Source organism: Aotus nancymaae, unplaced genomic scaffold (assembly GCF_030222135.1).
Source record: "Aotus nancymaae isolate 86718 unplaced genomic scaffold, 86718_ANA_hifiasm-v0.15.2.pri h1tg000008l, whole genome shotgun sequence".
Taxonomy (NCBI): domain Eukaryota; kingdom Metazoa; phylum Chordata; class Mammalia; order Primates; family Aotidae; genus Aotus; species Aotus nancymaae.
In genome coordinates, this window is record NW_026988419.1 from 59,762,845 (window position 1) to 59,768,170 (window position 5,326).

At 43.2% G+C, this 5,326-nt stretch overlaps 1 pseudogene; it reads right to left on the reverse strand.

Annotated features, from left to right (window-relative positions):
* Positions 1–1,136: 1,136 nt before the first annotated feature.
* Positions 1,137–2,440, reverse strand: LOC105728259 (adenylosuccinate synthetase isozyme 2-like; annotated as a pseudogene).
* Between the last annotated feature and the right edge of the window lie 2,886 nt (positions 2,441–5,326).

Genomic DNA, 5,326 nt, shown 5'->3' on the forward strand with positions numbered 1-5,326 from the left:
GAACTTCCAATACTATATTGAATAGGAGTGGTGAGAGAGGGCATCCTTGTCTAGTGCCCGATTTCAAAGGGAATGCTTCCAGTTTTTGCCCATTCAGTATGATATTGGCTGTGGGTTTGTCATAAATAGTTTTTATTATTTTGAGATACGTTCTGTTGATACCTAGTTTATTGAGAGTTCTTAGCATAAAGGGCTGTTGAATTTTGTCAAAGGTCTTCTCTGCATCTATTGAGATAATCATGTGGTTTTTGTCTTTGATTCTGTTTATGTGGTGGATTACATTTATAGACTTGTGTATATTGAACCAGCCTTGCATCCCCGGGATGCAGCCTACTTGTGATGGATAAGCTTTTTGATGTGCTGTTGCAATCGGTTTGCCAGTATTTTATTGAAGATTTTTGCATCTATGTTCATCATGGATATTGGCCTGAAGTTTTCTTTTCTTGTTGAGTCTCTGCCGGGTTTTGGTATCAGGATGATGTTGGTCTCATAAAATGATTTGGGAAGGATTCCCTCTTTTTGGATTGTTTGGAATAGTTTCAGAAGGAGTGATATCAGCTCCTCTTTGTATGTCTGGTAGAATTCAGCTGTGAACCCATCTAGAACTGGGCTTTTTTTGTCAGGTAGGTTATTAATTGCTGCCTCAACTTCAGCCCTTGTTATTGGTCTATTCAGGGTTTTGACTTCTTAAAAGTTTACGGAACCCCTATGTTTTCATCTTTTGTTTCTAACAACAAAGATTACAATGACAGAACTGAATGATCAGAATGTAAAAATATTTGTGCAAAACTGCATTAATTGTTCTTACCATCTAAAATAGGGGTAAAACTTAAGAACACACAATGACAATAATGAAGAAAAACTACATTAAAAGTAATTCTACTTTAGATTTCAAACAACATGGATTATACTACTCCTAAACATTAAAAAAAGAAACATGGCACCATAATCACATTTGGTGATTATGCCAGCTAAGGAAAGCTGATACTGGAATATGCCAAGGTTAATCTCCACAACAGGCATCCATCTGAAAAGACTGGAAACAACTGGAGGGCTTACCAACTCACTTCAATGTCTTTATTCTTAAATTTGCAGGTGATAAATGAAATATTTAAGGAAGTATTTTCCCCTCCCTCTGAAGGAGTGTTTCTTGTGTTACTGGCAATCATTAAAAGAGCTGAATCATAGACTCTCTGGATTTACCAACACCAATCCATTTAACTGGAATTTGAAGCTCATCTTCAATAAATCGAACAAAGTTTTGTGCATTAACAGGTAGTTCTTTAAACATCCTTGCATTTGATATGTCTGTGTTCCATCCTGGGAGAGTCTTATACTGAACTTCAACTTTATTTAAGACTTCTTGGTTTGCTGGGATATGAGGTATGATTTCACCATCTAACTTGCAAGCACCAACTTTGATTTCCATAAACATGTCTGAAATATCCAACTTGGTAAGTGCCAGTGCAGTAAATCCATTGATCATATGAGCATATTTGAGCAAAACGAGATCCAACCAGCCACATCTTCTTTTCCTTCCAGTAGTTACATCAAACTCTCTACCCCTTGTGTGTAATGATTTTCCAATTTCATTGTCTTGCTCTGTAGGAAAGGCACCAATACCAACTGTAGTTGTATAAGCTTTCACAGCTCCATAAACTTCTCCTACATTTTGAGGGGGCATACCCAAACCAGTACAAACACGTCCAACAGTACAATTTGAAGAGGTTACAAAAGGGTAAGTCCCAAAATCAATATCTAATAGTGTGCATTTGCACCTCCTACCAAGAGTTTCTTTGGCGGTCCATGTAGGGCCTCATATAGGTAATAAACTCCATCTCTCACCATTGGCTTAATCCTTTCCATATAACCCTTGAGTTTTTGTAATTCACCTTTAATGTCTATTTCCAAAGTGGGGTATATAGATTTGTATTGGTTGGCTAGAACTTTAAACCTCTCCGAGAAGCCATCAAAGTCAGAAACAAGATCTCACATCCTAAGTCCACTCTGAGCAGCTTTGGAAGAATAAACTGGCCCAATTCCCCTTTTTTGTTGTACCCAAATTTTTTCCTGATTGTTCTTGTCTCTGTTGTTCCTGGATACCATCAGCTGCTTGATGAAAATCAAATACAGTATGAGCTCTGTCAGATACAATAAGCCTTTTTCCCCTAGCCTTCTAGTCCTTTTCCTTTTTGAACATTTTTCTCTGCTTCTTCAAACAATCCAGGTAGATGAATTACCACACCATTTCCAATGAATGCAGTCACATTTGGATTAATTATTCCACTGGGTAAGAGATGGAAATCACATTCCACAGAATCTACAACAACTGTATGGCCGGCATTATTTCCTCCCTGGCAGCGGCACATGATGTCAGCGTCCTGCGCCAGCAGATCCACCACCTTCCCTTTGCCTTCGTCGCCCCACTGCGAACCAAGCACCACCGTCACCCGGTTTCCTCTGGGCCGTGCCCTGGGGCGGCCACAATCGATGCCATGGCTCCAGTGACGCGAGGAGAGCCCGAAGATTGACAGCGAGCTCAACTGCTCTGCGACCGCCAGCCACATGCGGAGGAAGAAGAGAGACATTTGTGTTTTATGCCTGCCTGGAATCTATTGTTTCTTCTTCTGGTCATATCACCTACATTTTTCTTTGAGAAAATGTTCTTTCTTCATTCTTTCCCGATGAAAGTAAAGGAATGAGCTCACCCTCTGATTCCAACTCAACTTGACTGACCCAACTCAAGTGCTGTCAATCAAGGCATTCTAATCCTCTGGGCAAAAGGGATGGACACCTGACCCTAGACAGGCTGATGAGATTCCTGGAGTGAGATCATGAAGCCCCAGACCAGTACTGAGTCCATGAGCAAAGCATTGAGAGCCTAAGAAACCTTGGCCTTGACACAACTGATGGAGCAAGCCCACCCTGTATTCACCCTAGGATTCTTCAAGCATGCCTGAGCTTATCTGGAGGCCTGTAGTGGTTTCCTATGGCTGCAGCTAATTTCTACAAATGTAGTGGCTTAAAACAACACAAATTTGTTTTCTTTCAATTTTGTAAAAAAGTTCAAAATCAGTCTCAGTGGACTGAAATCAAGTTATTGTCAGAGTGGTGTAGTGGCACACACCTGCAGTCCCAGCTACTTGGGAGGATCACTTGAGCCTGAGATTTCAAGGTCACAGTGAGCCATGATCATGTCACTGCACTACAGCCTGGGTAACAGAGCAAGACCCTGTCTCAAAAAAAAAAAAAAAAAAAGAATTTTGGGTTTCAGATTTTCAGATTAGGGATGCTAAACCTGTAGCAGAAATCTGTGAAGAGGAGGTGGTTAGAAGAGAAGTTGTTTCACTATAGACTGAGAAATATAGAGCATAAGCTGGCATGGCTTTGTAGCCACGTAGCAGAGTGGAACCCACAGTGTGGGTATTTGGGGAGCAGAGTCCAGTGGCTTTCTGGAAATGGCAGTCTCTTCTGTCTGGAACTCAAGTTATTGAATCACATTTGGCTAAAACAAAGGCTCTAATGATGATGGATTCAGAGTGGTTAACTTTTGAAGGTATTTTTTCCCACCCATAAATACATATCCAAGACTCAAGGGAAGAGAAATTATTGAAAAGTACAAAGCTATCCTGCTGTCAGTAGTGAAGATTTTCCTGCTCCAAGGCAGAAACTCAGCCTTCACCGTATGTCCCTGGTCACTGCAGCAAGCATGAGCAGAGGAACGACGGGCAGATCCAATGGGAGGAAAGCGTGGCTGGGTGAGCCCTCACAGCAGCTGTGTGTGGGTGCTATGGTGTGGGTGTTTGTCCCCTCCAAATCTCATGTTGAAATGTGATTCCCCAGTGTTAGAGGTAGGCCTAGTGGGAGGTGTTTGGGTCATGGGGATACATCCCTGATGAAAAGCTTGGTGACCTCCCCGTGGTAATGAGTGAGTTCTTATTCTATTCACACAAGAGCTGGTTGTTTAATAGTCTGGTTGTTTAACAGAATCTGGGACCTCCCCCACGCTTTATTCCCTCTCTCTTGCTCCTTCTCTCACCATGTGACACTTTGCCTTTCACCAAGAGTAAAAGCTTCCTGAGGCCTCACCAGAAGCAGAGCAGATACTGGCACCATGCTTGTACAGCCTGCAGAACTGTGAGCCAGTTAAACGTCTTTTCTTTATAAATTACCTAATCTCAGGTATTCCTATGGTGAGCCCTCATAGCAACTGTATGTGAGTGATATGGTTTGGATGTTTGTTCCCTGCAACTCTCACATTGAAACGTAATCCCCAATGATGGAGGCAGGGTCTGGTGGTCTAATACAGTGGGGGAAATAGAAGAAGGCATGAGGGATGGCATTATAATTTGTAGCAGGTTAATGAGTGGGATTTTGTTTGCCCCAAAATTGGTGCTTAGGATCCAATGCTGGAGACTAAAACGTGGTAAGTACCCCACATTCTAAAGAAGGCAGCTACTAATTGGGATGCTACCACACTCAGCTTACTAAAGGGGTTGAGCTGGCCCTTCTTTTTTTTTTTTTTTTTTTTTTTTTTGAGATGGAGTCTCGCTCTGTCACCCAGGCTGGAGTGCAGGGGCACCATCTCTGCTTACTGCAACCTCTGCCTCCTGGGTTCAAGCAATTCTCCTGCCTTAGCCTCTCGAGTGGCTGGGATTACAGGCGCGCCACTGTGCCCAGCTAATTTTTGTATTTTTAGTAGAGATGGGATTTCAGACTGGTCTTGAACTCCTGACCTCGTGATCCACCTGCCTTGGCCTCCCAAAGTGCTGGGATTAGAGGCGTGAGCCACTGTGCCAGCCGAGCTGGCCCTTCTAACAGCAGCCATAGCCTCAAACCAGCCCCCTCAACCCCACCACCCTCTCAGAGAGGAGAGAAGGGATTTGTTAGGGTTGTGAGTTGGGGCCCAACACCCATTGCAGCTAGAGCCTGGAGGCTGAAGAGGAGGTGGCATCCTAGAGGTGATCCAGCCCTTGCACTCTGAGGAAAGGTGGAGGGAGAGGACCAGAATGGTTCAAGGCCCTGTCCCGACCGCTGTAGTTCCTCTGAGCCATGAGCCTGACAAGATGGGAAAATAGACAGCTTTGAGAAGCTAGAACATCTTTAATAATCAACGGTGTTCAGGAAGTTATGGAATCTAAGCTGGTGGTGGTGCTGAGGGGTCCACTACCTAGTGAGAAAGAGAATATTTGGGAAAGGAGACAAAACCAGCTCACGTTTTACTCCACCCAGTTAGGATTGTTTGAAAATGTTTACAATTTACAATCATTGCAAAATAAGCACCAAAAATCTTTTTTGCGGGGGTGGGGGCATGGAGTCTGGCTCT